General features: G+C 43.2%; 1 protein-coding gene across 6 annotated transcripts in view; it reads right to left on the bottom strand.

The window, feature by feature from the left end:
- Positions 1 to 14,564, bottom strand: part of ACTMAP (actin maturation protease) — a 341,161-nt gene that overhangs the window by 65,313 nt on the left and 261,284 nt on the right. The window lies entirely within an intron of this gene.

The raw sequence follows: 14,564 nt of genomic DNA on the forward strand, positions 1-14,564 counted from the left end.
TCTCCCACAGATTTGGCACTGTTCCACTACAAAATGACAGGGTACTCTTCCTCCCACTGACAGCAAGGATGGGGCATTATTTCTTCTCCCACTGTCCAGGGGCACTATGTCTTTTTATTCCCACTGATCCCCCAAATCCAGGTCTTTTTTTATCCTCCTCTTATCACAGAGGCGGGGGGGGGGGGGGGGGGTTGCTTACTTCTGTTGTCCACTACCCTTCTGTAATGAGGTATGCCCCATGCCATCCAGGCAGCTGGATCATGGAGAAATCTTCACTGCAGGGAGGCCCCATCCTTTTCCAATGGCCAAACTTTCAGCTTGCAGGGGGTTAATAGATTTAAGCTACTGTAAAAAAAAAGTTCTCAATGAGGACCCACCCCTTTCCTTCTCCAAAAACAAACATTCTTTCATTTCTTTTACTGCCTGTACAGAATTGATGACTGAAGGAGAGAATAATGCGACTCATACTCTCCTCCATTCACAGATTCTGTTACAGGCAGTGGAAGCAATGGAAGAATGTTTCTTAGTGAGGAAGGAGGGGGTGGGTCCTTGTCAGGATCCTTTTTCACAGCACCTTAGCCAGAGCACAAAGCTGTTAACCCCCCCCCGCACGTTGGAAGTACAACAACCGGAAAATGGTCTCCGCGTTTCAAGGGAGCTGCTGGTTTAAGCGGGTCTGTTACCTTCACTTTGCTTCCCTCTGTTTCACCGGCACCGGGTCTAGGGTTCCATTGAGTTTACTGCTGGATGACACACGCACCAACACTGGAGTACGTTTTCAATGCTTTATTAAACAGTCAAACTTTAGGAAGTAGCAGGAAAGAGGTGGAAAAGAAAACCTTCAGGAGAAACTCAAATATCTTCTTCTAATATCTTAGGGACAAATGTCCCGGTAGATTTCAGATAATTATGTGGAATGCATTCCCCTTGTGGGATACACTCTTTGCTCGTCTGGATAGGCCTCTCTCACCGGTCTAGCAGCCAGTACGCAGCACGAATCTAAAGTCTCTGCCACAGACTTACTTGGAGGGGTAAATCTGCACTATCCTCTGCCACAGGATGTATCAGATCTTCTGCAGTCAGTCACAGTGCCTAAACCTTTAAGCCAAACCGGCGACACTATGCTGTATAATTACTTCTTTTGGATACGTCCTGCAACCGAGTCACCAGGCCCCTCTATAGACCAGCACGCTGCGTGATCTCTCCAAGACGGGTCCTCCCCTGGGATCTCCTCGGCTGTCCAGCTTCGTCACACAGGACCGACAGCTCAGGACCATTCCTCGGCCGCGGTGGCAGGCCCCAGACAAGCCTCTGGACCCACCCCTGCGCCGCAGCATCGTGGGCCTCCCAATCGGAGGACCACGAGGTAGCTCCTTAACGCATACCTGTCAGCCAGGAGGGCCAGCAGGTGACTATAAAACGAACCCTAAAACATGGCGTCTGTCCCATAAATACCCCCTTCCCAGAATGCAACTCGGAGGACCACCTCCACTGAGCTTGTCTCTGAGACAGAGGAGTATCTATACACTTTGACACGTTGCCTTTCCAACACTGACTAGTGGTAACAGCGACACCCACCGGTCAGCACGGAAGCACACACATCGTCAGCCAAGCACAGGCAAACTTTGAACCTTCCTAACACGTAATTTACTAAATGTACCTAGTCTGCGGTAGATTGTAAATCTACCAGCGCTACATATGTATATGGAGATAAGATCACACTGAGTCCTCAGATTTTGAATCATTGATATATATTCAATTCCATCAGTTTTTTCAGGTTGGCTCAAGGGCCCTTGTAACGCCTTTAAGGGTTCCTCCACAGGCCAGGTGGGGCTTGATAAATATTCTCGAGCCCTGAATGGCATCCATGACACGTTGCAGCACAGTGCGCATCTTTATAAGGCGATATGAGAAAATATGGGTTTCTTGAGGGTCCTGACATCATCCCATGAAACACATAGACCATTTTATTAACCTCTTAGCACCCTTGTTTGAGTAATACTAGATGTACTGTGTTTTAATGTTTGTTGTTTGAATATGTTATTGGGCATTTGTTTGATACATAACATTTTGTAATAAAATATTGTGGAAATTTGAATAGTTGGTTGCTGGAGCCATAATGAAAGTCCCATTCACTATTCTTGGTATATTGTTCAAGATTTGGGATGATGCCTCTTGCAATATGTGATTTGCTTTTACACTCCATCTACACAGTTTGGTTTCAAATATACATCTATGATGCTCTAGACCAGGGGTCTCAAACTGGCGTCTCTCGAGCTGTTGCGAAACTACAAGTCCCATGAGGCATCGCAAGGCTGACAGTTACAAGCATGACTTCCTCAGTCAGAGGCATGATGGGACTTGTAGTTCTGCAACAGCTGGAGGGCCTCCAGTTTAAGACCCCTGCTCTAGACATGGGAGTGCCTAGGCATATACCAGGAAGTGCACTGCTTTTTTCAGGAGGAGTTTCTAAAGGTACATTTTTAGAGTACTACTTAGGCAAATTACCATTTCCAAATTAATAACTACAATGTAAACAAAAGCTTCACTCTTTGAGGTCAGTTCCACAGTTTCACATTTCCTGTGTCACATCTCTCTGTGCCCCAGTGGAATGTTCTCTGTCAATTAAGAAATCTGAGGAGGATATCTGCAATGATTAACACACTCAAAGGCCCTTTTACATTTTATCTGATGGGGAAAGCTGCATGGGTAGGAGTATTAAGTAATTAATGATCCCTGTAGTAACTACAAGACCTCATCACACAGACTGTCTGTAATGGCCCCCCATAGTATCTACAAGAGTGTGTGAAAGTGGGATAACCTGCAAATGGCCGTGTGAACGCACAGCAGATGCTGTAATCCCTGACCCGCTCAGTTTTAGGTGACCACACATACAGTAACTTTGTACATCACTAGTCACCTGCATGAATGAGCTGCAATGGACCACTTGTTGCCTTTTGATGATGGCAGTTTTAGTGGCAGTACTAGATCATAGGAACACAATGGTCATAATCACTGTGATTGCGGGAGAGTTTCAAGCTTTCGCTATAAAGGAAATAGCAGGCTGATTTATACAAAGGTGCTAATGTGCTCCTTCATTATAAGGTCATTACAAAGGTATAATCTAGGCCCTTGACACCCTAATGCCAACAAGGTACTCATCATTGTTAAAGCCCCCAGTCTATCTGTTAAACAGAGAAAGAAAGGGGAGGGGAAGGAAAACCTGGGGCTCATCCAATTTAACACAGATCCGATAGGGTAGTCAATTGGCCTAAAAAATAGCCTGCCCGATTCAAGAATCTGTTTACACCGTCAGCCTGAGGTATAAAACGCAATTGATTAAACCTCTAGGGGTGGTAGTCCTCTGAATACTGAAACATTCAGCAAAAAAAGATGGGAAGAACCCAAGCTTTATTCATCAGAGAGGACAGTCTGGTGTAAGTTAAATATCTTTATTGATTATCCACATTCGTAGAAATAAACAATGATAATAGAAAACTACACCCATCTGCAACACATAATTAAAAATAAGACCTAATGTCTTAATGGGACACAGGTGGCCACCACACCCGATTCAAACACTTCATACCCGTCTCAACACACAAACCAACATGAATATGACCTAGTATCAGGTACAGGAATAAATTCATTCAATCATGGAAAAAATTTGCAAATTGAGGTTTAGAAAAAATATATGTGTTTCCTCCTTAAAGGATATTATTGGAATGTTCAATTAGATATTCCCATGGGAATGTATGAAAGTGCTTGTGCTTCTTGAGATATATAGGAAATCCCTCGGATGTATAGGCTGGTAATATCGTGGTACTAAGCCCGCATTGTATATATCATAGGACTGATATTGGTAAGGATCGGCGATAGCTGAAATAAAGGTATGGAGATAGTTTCCGTAGCAATGATCCACTGTCTTGCAGACTACATCGGTAGCCGGAACTGGAGTATAAGCTTGAAAAAATTCCAACCGGAAGTCATAGGAGCTGGTAAAGTCCAATACGCACAGGCTTCCAAACTCATGTATCCTCACCACGAACATTGTGATGGCGTTATGCTGTAGCATAACGCCATCACGATGTTCGTGGTGAGGATACAGTGATTTCCACCACACACCTTGATCACACTTCACTAAACCTCCAGCCGGCACTCTCTTCCATCATCTGGCGTGAATAACCTGTTCTACTGGTCCGTGGTTCTCTATACTGCCCGATGAGTTTGGAAGCCTGTGTGTGTTGGACTTTACCAGCTCCTATGACTTCCAGTTGGAATTTTTTCAAGCTGATACTCCAGTTCCGGCTACCGATGTAGTCTGCAAGACAGTGGATCATTTCTACGGAGACTAGACTTTCATGGACAAGGACTTTACAACACAAGACGTCAAACGTGAGCTGTATCCTGCCCCAAGTACCTGAAGGGGAGCTGCATAAACAGTATATCCTGTTTGTTTTCCTTGTGTCAAGTTATCTCCATAATTTTATGTCAGCTATCTCCGATCCTTACCAATATCAGTCCTATGACATATACAATGCAGGCTTAGTACCACGATATTACCAGCCTATACATCCGAGGGATTTCCTATATAACTCAAGAAGCACAAGCACTTTCCTACATTCCCATGGGAATATCTAATTGAACATTCCAATAACATCTTTTAAGGAGGAAACACATATATTTTTTCTAAACCTCCATTTGCTAATTTTTTTCATGATTCAATGAATCTATTCCCGTACCTGATACTAGGTCATATTCATGTTGGTTTGTGTGTTGAGACGGGTATGAAGTGTTTGAATCGGGTGTGGTGGCCACCTGTGTCCCATTAAGACATTAGGTCTTATTTTTAATTATGTGTTGGAGATGGGTGTAGTTTTCTATTATCATTGTTTATTTCTATGAATTTGGATAATCAATAAAGATATTTAACTTACACCGGACTGTCCTCTCTGATGAATAACCTTTGGGTTCTTCCTGTCTTTTTTTGCTATCTGTTAAACAGATCTTAAAAAAGTAAGCAGTAGAAACAGCGCAACAAAGGGTCAGATCTACTGTTTGCAGGCTGCATTCATACAGGAGCCATTGTTACCTGCATGAAGTTTTGCATAGGAATTTGATAACTGGACTGCTACTGTATTGCCCTCTAAGACACATCGCAAAAAAGAGGGTTTCACCATGTCAGATCAGTGTGCTGTTGCCACATCCCTAATTGTCTATCAAGAAAAAAGATTCCCCCTTCGTTGGGACTTTATAGGCAGCAACCACACAAATAAATTTGAAAAATGTAATTTATTAAATATTCATAAAATCATTCGATCATACAATGACCGATGGTTAAAAAAAAAAACATAGAAAGAATGCTACACAAATACACAAAAAAGTATAAACAAGACGAAAAACACAACAAGTTACATGTTACACAACTTAAGTTGTATGGTGGAACACTTCACATGGTAAGGTGCTTCTCACAATCACTGCTGGTCATTTGTCCCTTATGGTTGTCAAAATTATCCATGCTTTGTACCATATGATATGTTTTTCTTTCGATCTTTTGTAGTAAGATAAAAATTTTGACTGCATATACTCTTATATAATACCCCTGACGAAGGTGCTTGAACTGCCTTGAGGCGATTCAGTTCGCATTTGCAGCGCTCTACAAATCCTTCATTCATTCATTCATTCATTCAGAAACGCGTCGGATACCAGAGATCATTATATACCGGAGAGTAACAACTACTTTTTTTCATATATTCCACGTAACTTGTTGTGTTTTTTTGTCTTGTTTATACTTTTTTGTGTATTCGTGTAGCATTCTTTCTATGTTTTTTTTTTAACCATCGGTCATTGTATGATCGAACGATTTTATTAATATTTAATAAATTACATTTTTCAAATTTATTTGTGTGGTTGCTGCCTATAAAGTCCCAACAAATGGGGAATCTTTTTTCTTCTGAGACACATCAGGATGCCAGGATGATATGTTCCTCTGGACCTGTCATCTCTCATTGCTTCTCAAACATGGTGGGTCTCCTGTACAAGATGTCCATTGGGTCTCTGTTCAGTACACACAGGTTTTCTGTTTGACGATTTACATCACCTCCATAGAACACAAGCTTGTATCCTGCTAAGATGAACATTACTAGTGATGTACTCAATGATCTTGCAAAGTGGAGTCAAAAAACACTGGCTTGGGAAAGGAGATGGAAGCACACACAACATTTCTGAAGATGTAAGAAGTTGGACTAGATATTTGGTGCTCCCCCATTGCAATGAAAATAGGAAAACACTCATTATATATAGAAATTTCAGCCTTTACTTATATTAAAGAATTCCAGGTATGGATATTTTATACATAGTTATATTGGTCAAGCTTGGACATAGTTACATACATAGTTACATACAAAGTTAGTCAGGTCCAAAAAAAGACTACAAGAAAGTCCATCCGGTACTCCCCAATAAAAGAGAAAAAAAAATCATACAATTTCATATACCCAATCCACAGTTGATCCAGAAGGCGAAAAACCCCAGCAAAGCATGATCTAATTTGCTACAGCAGGGGAAAGAATTCTTTCCTAATCCCCCGGGAGGCAATTGGAAATTCCCTGGATCAACTTTACCCATAAATGTCAGTACCCAGTTATATAATGTACATTTAAGCCCCGTACACACGATCAGAAAATTGTACGGAAAATACCGCTTTCGAAGCAATCGTACAATAATCGGATCGTTTGTACAGAGCTTTCGAGAGCCGATCAGGACAGTTCATCCGATATTATTCTATCGGACATGCACGGAAAATGTTTTCGTAAGATTCCAGATCGTACGATTTTCGTTTAAACAGTACAGCTATCGTTTGCAAATGCAATACAAATGCATTACAACACATGACATCACTTCCGAATTTTATTTCTGTCGTGCGGGAATTTTCGTGACTTTAGTAAACTCATCAGATTCGATCTGAGATTAGCATGCAATAAAAACGGACGATCATTCGTCTGGTAATCTCATCGTGTGTATGGGGCATTAGGAAAGCATTCAATCCTTTTTTAAAGCAATCTACTGAGCTGGCCAGAACCACCTCTGGAGGGAATCTATTCCACATGTTCACAGCTCTTACTGTGAAGAAACCTTTCCATATTTGGAGATTAAATCTCTTTTCCTCTTGACGTAAAGAGTGCCCCCTTGTTCTCTGTGATTACCTTGACGTGAATAACTCAACACCAAGTTCACTATATGGACCACTAATGTATTTGTACATGTTGATTATATTCCCTCTTCAATCTCTTTTTCTCAAGAGAGAATAAATTCAGTTCCTCCATGCCTCTTATCAGTTTGGTTGCCCTTCTCTGCACTTTCTCCAGTTCCCCAAAATCCTTATTGAGAACTGGTGTAACTACAATGTAGAGAACAATGTAACTAAGTACAGTGTATATACCATACCTGGCCGATGACCCTGAAAGCTGGAAAACACTGATGTAGACACAACTACTCCAGTGAACTCCACTTATTTCTTGGTCCTTATGCTGAGAAGGTTGAACACGGGAGGTTTGCCAACAAAAGAAAAAAAAAAGAAAGCACTGCTCCAGGTTGGTCTATATTTACAGCCCAATTCCCTATTGGGTGCAGGTCCAGTTCATGACTGTATGCAACAAAAGAGAGACATTTTAATGAACGCACACCAATGTCATGTAAAAAGCATTTTCTTCATTCAAATTCATAACATTGGTTATGATTAAGTGCCCTGTAGGTGTGAAATGTGTCAATAGACTTCCCTGTGTTTTTTGTGATGTGGTAAAACATTATAATACTTTTAACGGTTAGGAAGATGCCTTTTGACATTGGTGTGCAGTGTTCCGACTTTCTCTCTTTGTGAACAGGAGGTTGGCCACTGAACAGAGGCTCCATTTTGTGAATGCTTTGCTCCTTCTGAATGAATTCACAGTGTTTTCTGATTGGATAAGGCAGGGAGGCGGGGTAGTGTTGTCACATTCTTCAAAGCATTCTCTGAATGGCACTCTTGCTGAGTGTCCGACTGCATGTGTTCACAATGCATTAGGCTGGCTGCTCAGCACAGGATCTGGAAGCAAGCTGAGTTCACTGGAGTAGCGGAGTCTACTTCAGTGATTTCCAGCTTTCAGGCGCATCGGCCAGGTATGGTAAATACATAGTTACATTGGTCCAAGCTGGACCAGTATAACTGTAAAACTATACTATGCATGGGATTCTTCTTTAAATTGATATCCTATATCTCATACTTGATTCAGGTTAACAATACAAAAAGTACTGGGTCCATTGTATCAGCATGAAAGCCAGGCAACTAGCTTTTTTAGAAGCTAAGGTCAGCAATGGCAGTTTATATGGTCCCTTGGTTCCTTAAAAGTGCAGGTTCCAGGGTTGTGTTTCTAATCCTGTCCTCCATGGAAGTTTGAAAAGTTAGAACTCCCATTCTGCTTGTTCCAAGTCAGAGACTTAGTAGGCAGTGAAGCAATAACCAGAGTCACAGTCCCACAGAAGGCACCTTTAAGGCTTTATTCACCCCATGCTGTGGCTGAAGCAGCCTGGAGCTGCCTGCAGGCAGCTTATGTTACTGAATAGGGATACAGCGGCTGTATGGATACAGCCACAGCTCTAATCTGACAGGCGCACAGAAGTGGGTGCACCGTGCCAAACTTGGATGGTATGCGTTAGGGGTCACACACCAACTCCCTGCAGCTTACTTTAGGTGGAACAGCTTTCACCCAAATCCCATAAAAATGGTTATTTTCAGCCACATTTTAAGGCAGTCATTCGCAATCTTTTTATGTCTCAACAAACCAGAGAGGTCTGGGCAGGGGGTCATTGGCACCTGGGCCAGTACTTAAAGGTAGGGTGCAACGGATCAAAAAACTCATCGGATCAATCCTTGGATCAGACTCACGGATCGGATCATTTTCGGATCAGCAAAAAAAAAAAAAAAAGACAAAGCTTGTCAAACCCACCGGAGTTTTAGATTTAACAGTTATTTTCAACACAAAACAGAGCTTATATGCATAAATACAGTATTTGTAGATCGGACGGATTGTTTAGATGTTAAATTTTAAAAGCAAAAGCAAACCTGCTGACCTTACATGGTTGCTAATGTGACAGAACACCTCTGATTTTCACATTTAACATTAAATGTGAAAATCAGAGGTGTTCTGTCACATTAGCAACCATGTAAGGTCAGCAGGTTTGCTTTTGCTTTTAAAATGTAACATCTAAACAGTCCGTCCAATCTACAAATACTGTATTTATGCATATAAGTTCAGTTTTGTGTTGAAAATAGCTGTTAAATTAAAAACTCCGGTGGGTGTAACAAGATGTCCGCTTGCCCCCTTCTCACTCTCTCATTACAGTACTGTGCAGGAGTGTGGGGTGTAGCAAGATGGCGGCGACGAAACGTCACTTCCTGATGAGACAGCGGCCGCCGCCGGGAGTACCAAGATGGCCGCCGCTCCGGAGCTAGACCGAAGCCGCGGCCTTTCCTATGGCCGAGGCCGCAGAGCGCTCCGCGGATCGCGGGTGTGCCAATCCGCGGAGGTTGGCCCGTACGGATCACGGATCGATGACGATCCGTTGCACCCCTACTTAAAGGATATGTTAAGCTGGAGGCCCTCAGTGGAGATACTTCACCATTCCGACATTGATCAGAGCAGGACCCACAGTTAGTGACACATGCTGGGCCTGTAATAGCAGCATCTGGCAGTAAGAAGTCCTCCAGCACCATCTTCCTTGGTAGCTCTGAGATGTCATGCGACCAAGAATCTGCAACCTGCAAAGGAAACTTGTAGGCGGGCCTTTTCCGACTATGTCATGTTGTGGATGGGGTCTACTCGCCCTGTAGTCAGGGGTACCTTTTGTATGGAAGCGCGCATCAATTTCCGGGAGCCGGCGGAAACTGCGGTCATGTGAACATTCTAACATTAAGGCAATCCCCCAACTTAAAGATAAGCTTCCACTGTGTGCAGTAATTAAAGTACAGAGCTTCTGTGAAAAGTACTGCCGCATGTCACAAGACATAACTTGTATTTTGTATTAAGAGGGAGGTGCTAAGCCTGCACCCACTCCACCAGTCCAGTGTACCTGCGTTACCTCACTCTCAGTAACAGAATGGGGTCCTGCCGAGCACATAGCGCAGGCCTCATGTGTACTCTAACTTAACTCTTTCCTTCCCATACCTTGCTACCAGGCCACAGATCTCCATGACGCAGGTTCGGTTACGGTTTCTTGTGAATACTGACCGCTAGGGAGGGAGCCAGAACATCTACCCCCTCGCTACCAAAGGACCTTACCAGGTACCACGCTTAACAACTGGTTGCTTGTGTCTTGAGCTTGTGCTTGACTACACCTAGCTCCTAAACTCCTCCTCTTGACTTTCTGAGTTAACCCTTATGTAACAGTGTTACTTCTTACCCTGTAAGGCTTTACAGGTCCTGGTTCTTCTGATACGCCAAAACCAACATGCACCCCTTTGAATAACTTCATACCAGGCTCAGAACAGTTAATGTAACTTTACTGGAGAGATACAGCATAACAGTTCAATACGAACAATGTCCTTTCCCTAATCTTGACTAGAATAATGTAGTGGCCCAGGCATACCTCCATGAAGTGAGAGTCCACAACGGCATTTTCCATGGCTTGGATGTCCTCTGAAAACCCCGGTATCTTCAGTAGTGGTCAACTGCACCCATAGGTAATGCTGGAACTCACTGGGCCCACTGCAACCCCCTTTTTTGGACTCAGGCGTCCCCTTTCGGGCTGGCTAGGACCAAAAGCCCAGGAACTAAGCAAAAACACTTAACCCTTTCTCCAGCCTGGGCTGGCCATTGGCTCACTAAACCATACATGCTCCAACCTGCCTACAAGCTAATACTGGAAGGTGTGGTAGAGTGTTGTACCGTGTTAGCCATTGATTAATGCAGAAACGTTGGAGTTTAAGTAATACCTTTGTTGTCTAATGCGAGTTATTAAAGATGCAAGCTTTCAGGACAACTCAGATCTGTTCCTGAAAGCTTAATCTTTAATAACTAAAGTTAGCCAATATAGGGTATTATGTAAATGCCATGCCTGCTGTTGGAAGATTGTCTTGGCCTAGAGAAAATAAACCATGTTCATTAGGAATATCCACCTATCACCATGCCCACTGATGAAGCACCATGGAACACTTTGCATGGCACTTTCTGTAGCCCAAGAAAGCTACTCTTGCCATGAAAGGGCACTGGTTGGTTGTGTTTGCTCCCCAGGCCAAAGGTTCCCAGTCCTCCTCTGGTGACACATCACAATGAAACGTCAAATATTTGTGACACATATCATCAAACATTATGAGTGTAAACACAAATTACTGTATATCACAGTGTGATGTACTAAGCTTGTCTAAATCTAACATGAGGGTAAAAGAACAATAGAACTATGACTAAAGGACCATGAAGGATGACTTAAGAGCATTAGGGAGTTAAGAAGAACATCACTTTACTCAATTATTTTCTATTACACTCATTTTCTTAAATCTTCTAACAGGGCTGCATGCATACTTTGACGTATTTTTTTCCCAATAAGCATAAAAAAGGTCATTTTACATACTCAGCATATGAAACATTGAGCATGCCAAGATAATGCACACATGTGGGCAATTTAAATATGACCACACAAAATGGTCACATTTATTGCAACCTAATCAGATAATGAAAATATTCCACAATATCTCTTTTGCTTGACTCAAAAATAATATCGACTAAACTTAAAAACTCTTAATGGTAAATTCTTCTATACAATTCAGTTCACAAATGATAAGAATCAAATAGATCTGTAATGTCTAACAAAATACAACAATCAATACGTTTAAAAAATACACAGCGGCCAAAGATTCTTAAAAGCGGAGTTCCATGTATGGATATTTTTGCATGGTTACATTGGTCCAGCTTGGACCATTGTAATCATGAATGATCAATACCTGACTGATTTTTTTATTAAAAATGTATACTTTATTTTGCAAGAAAATATACAAAAAAACAAATACTTCAACAGGGTACATTCCACTCTGTACTGCGACGCAACGCATAAATACACTACATAACAATACATTTCCAAGCATACAAATAAATTACATTCATCCTGCGGTATGATGCCTGATGTGTTGTGCAGAGTAATAATACCCCGAAACATCACATCATGCATGACGCTGCATTACCCTGAAAGCATTGCTTCAAAAACATGTCACAAAAAGTCATATACTGTCAGATAGCATTCAAATGGGCGACGGGTGTGATGGGGGGGGTGGAGAAGGTGGGGCAGGGGAGGGAGAAAAAGAGTTCACAGGCCCAAAGCTTTGTTGAACTGCCAAAGGATACACGGGGGAAAGGGGAGGGGAAAGGGGAAATCTTCAGACCTCCTCTTCCTGCTTGAAGTCCATCAAGTGATAGTCTCTGAGCAGACTGTGGACCAGTCTGCGACAGTCCTCGATGGACATCCTCTCCCGCTGGTGGATGAGGAGCTTTCTGGCGCACCACAAAGCGTCCTTAAAGCAACACAGCACCCGCCAGGCACCGTCAATGTCCTCCTGTGAATGAGTTCCACAGAAGAGTCCGTTCAACACACCAAAGTGTGTGATAGCAGTCTGTGGTACAAAGTCCTTCAGTTCAGGTTCCAAGGCCCTCAACAGGTCCTGTGCAAAGGGGCACTCCCAGAAAACATGAAAAGCAGTTTCCTCCTGGATGATGCAAAAGGGGCAGTGCCTGTATCTGCACAGGTTTCTGGCATGCATGAATGTCCTGAGTGGCAACCCCCCTTGGATTGCCATCCATGCCAGATCTTTGTGCCTGTTGGTGAGTCTCCCTGAAGAAACATTCCTCCAGACCACTTTGCAGGTGGCTGAAGGAAGGCCTGGAACAGTCTCAACAATGTCCGATGCTCTAATCAACTTGTGGATAGTTTTTGGCTTCCACAAGTCGGGCTTCCTTCCATGTAGCCCCAGCTCCTTAATAAACTTGAAGGTGTCCAAGTAGTACCAAGGGGTGTCCCAGTTGTAGGGGATGGAGCTGTCCCATCCAAGGGTCCTCCAAAGAGGCAGGAGGAAAAAACGGGACATGGAGTTACCACTAGAGTCCACAGTTCTGTCAACCAATGTCCTGCGGATGCAGTTGCAAGCAAAGCACACCCTCAGTAGAGTAGCGATGTCAGGCACGCCCCTACCGCCCTTGAGGGGTTCCTTGAACATAACTGCCCTCTTCACTCTGTCCATTTTGGAGCTCCAGATGAAGTGAAACACCGCCCTGGTGATGGCCTTGCAGGTGTTTACCTGGGGGGGCCAGGCCTGGGAGAGGTACTGCAACACAGGGAGAATCTCGCTGCGGAGTACCAGTGTTTTACCTTTGATGATGGGCTCCAAAGTCCAAACTTATATCGCAATCAATATATGTCGCAGATAATGAAGAGGCCAGTAAATATGACATATTTACCCCCACCCCCATCCATCCTGAAACGCAGAGGGAAAGCTGGCAGCGCTGCAGGGGAACACAGAGGGGCCCAGGCAGCAGAGGAAAGAGGATCCTTGACAGCAGGGGCTGATTGAAGCAGGGGGGACTACAGGGGAACGGTTTAAGTAAATTCCCCCCATGGCTGCACCAATCACCCCCTTTTGTCCAGGATCCCCTTCCCCCAGGCCCCTCTGTTGAACTGATGGGGCCCAGGCTCCGTACAAGAAGGCTGACAGTACCCCCTTATCAGTGACTGTACCTCTGTGTATGTTCAGTTGTGGGGTGGGGAATCCCTTACCCACAGCTCATTGACTTGGCAGAACATGGGTTTGGATTGAACCCAGGGTCAAACCTAAGCTCATCCATAATTGCTATATACAGTACCTCCCAACTTTTTGAAATGGGAATGAGGGACACCTATCGGCAAAAGCATGCAGGCATAGGACACACCCCTTGTCATGCCCCCTTAAAGGAGAATTGTACAAAAAAACAAGATTTGTTAAACCCACGAGTGCTTTTTTTACCACTACTATTCCTTTATATTGGCTTTTGGAATTTACAAATGCAGCAATTTAGATATCAGATGAAAGGTTTAGCGCTGGAAATTTTTTTTTGATAGATAAAAAGTGCATTTTATATACATCTATAGATCAGACCAAAATGAGGGACACATGAGGAGGAATGAGGGACAGAGGGACATTGCTCAAAATCAGGGACAGTCCCTCAAAATCAGGGACAGTTGGGAGGTATACAGTATGCTCCAACATTGAGGTTCTCATAGATTAGAGTTAGAGACCACACTTCATAGCGGGGCTTTGACAAGGTAGTGTGGCCTTCCACAGAGATTTGCAAATGGTTATTTTTGCTGGCTAGCTGGTAGGTTTGCTGGTAAATTTTTGTATTGAGTTGATCCTGTTGCTTTGCCTTTCATGAAAAAAGCACAAGTTTGCTTTAAATTTGTAAGGAATGAAAATGCTTTATGATGTGATGATGCACATTATGAAAAGAAGATGAAGGACATAGAGCACAGACAAAACACAAACACAGCACACACAACAGTATTGTATAACC

This window comes from Aquarana catesbeiana, linkage group LG09 (genome assembly GCF_042186555.1).
Source record: "Aquarana catesbeiana isolate 2022-GZ linkage group LG09, ASM4218655v1, whole genome shotgun sequence".
Lineage (NCBI taxonomy): Eukaryota > Metazoa > Chordata > Amphibia > Anura > Ranidae > Aquarana > Aquarana catesbeiana.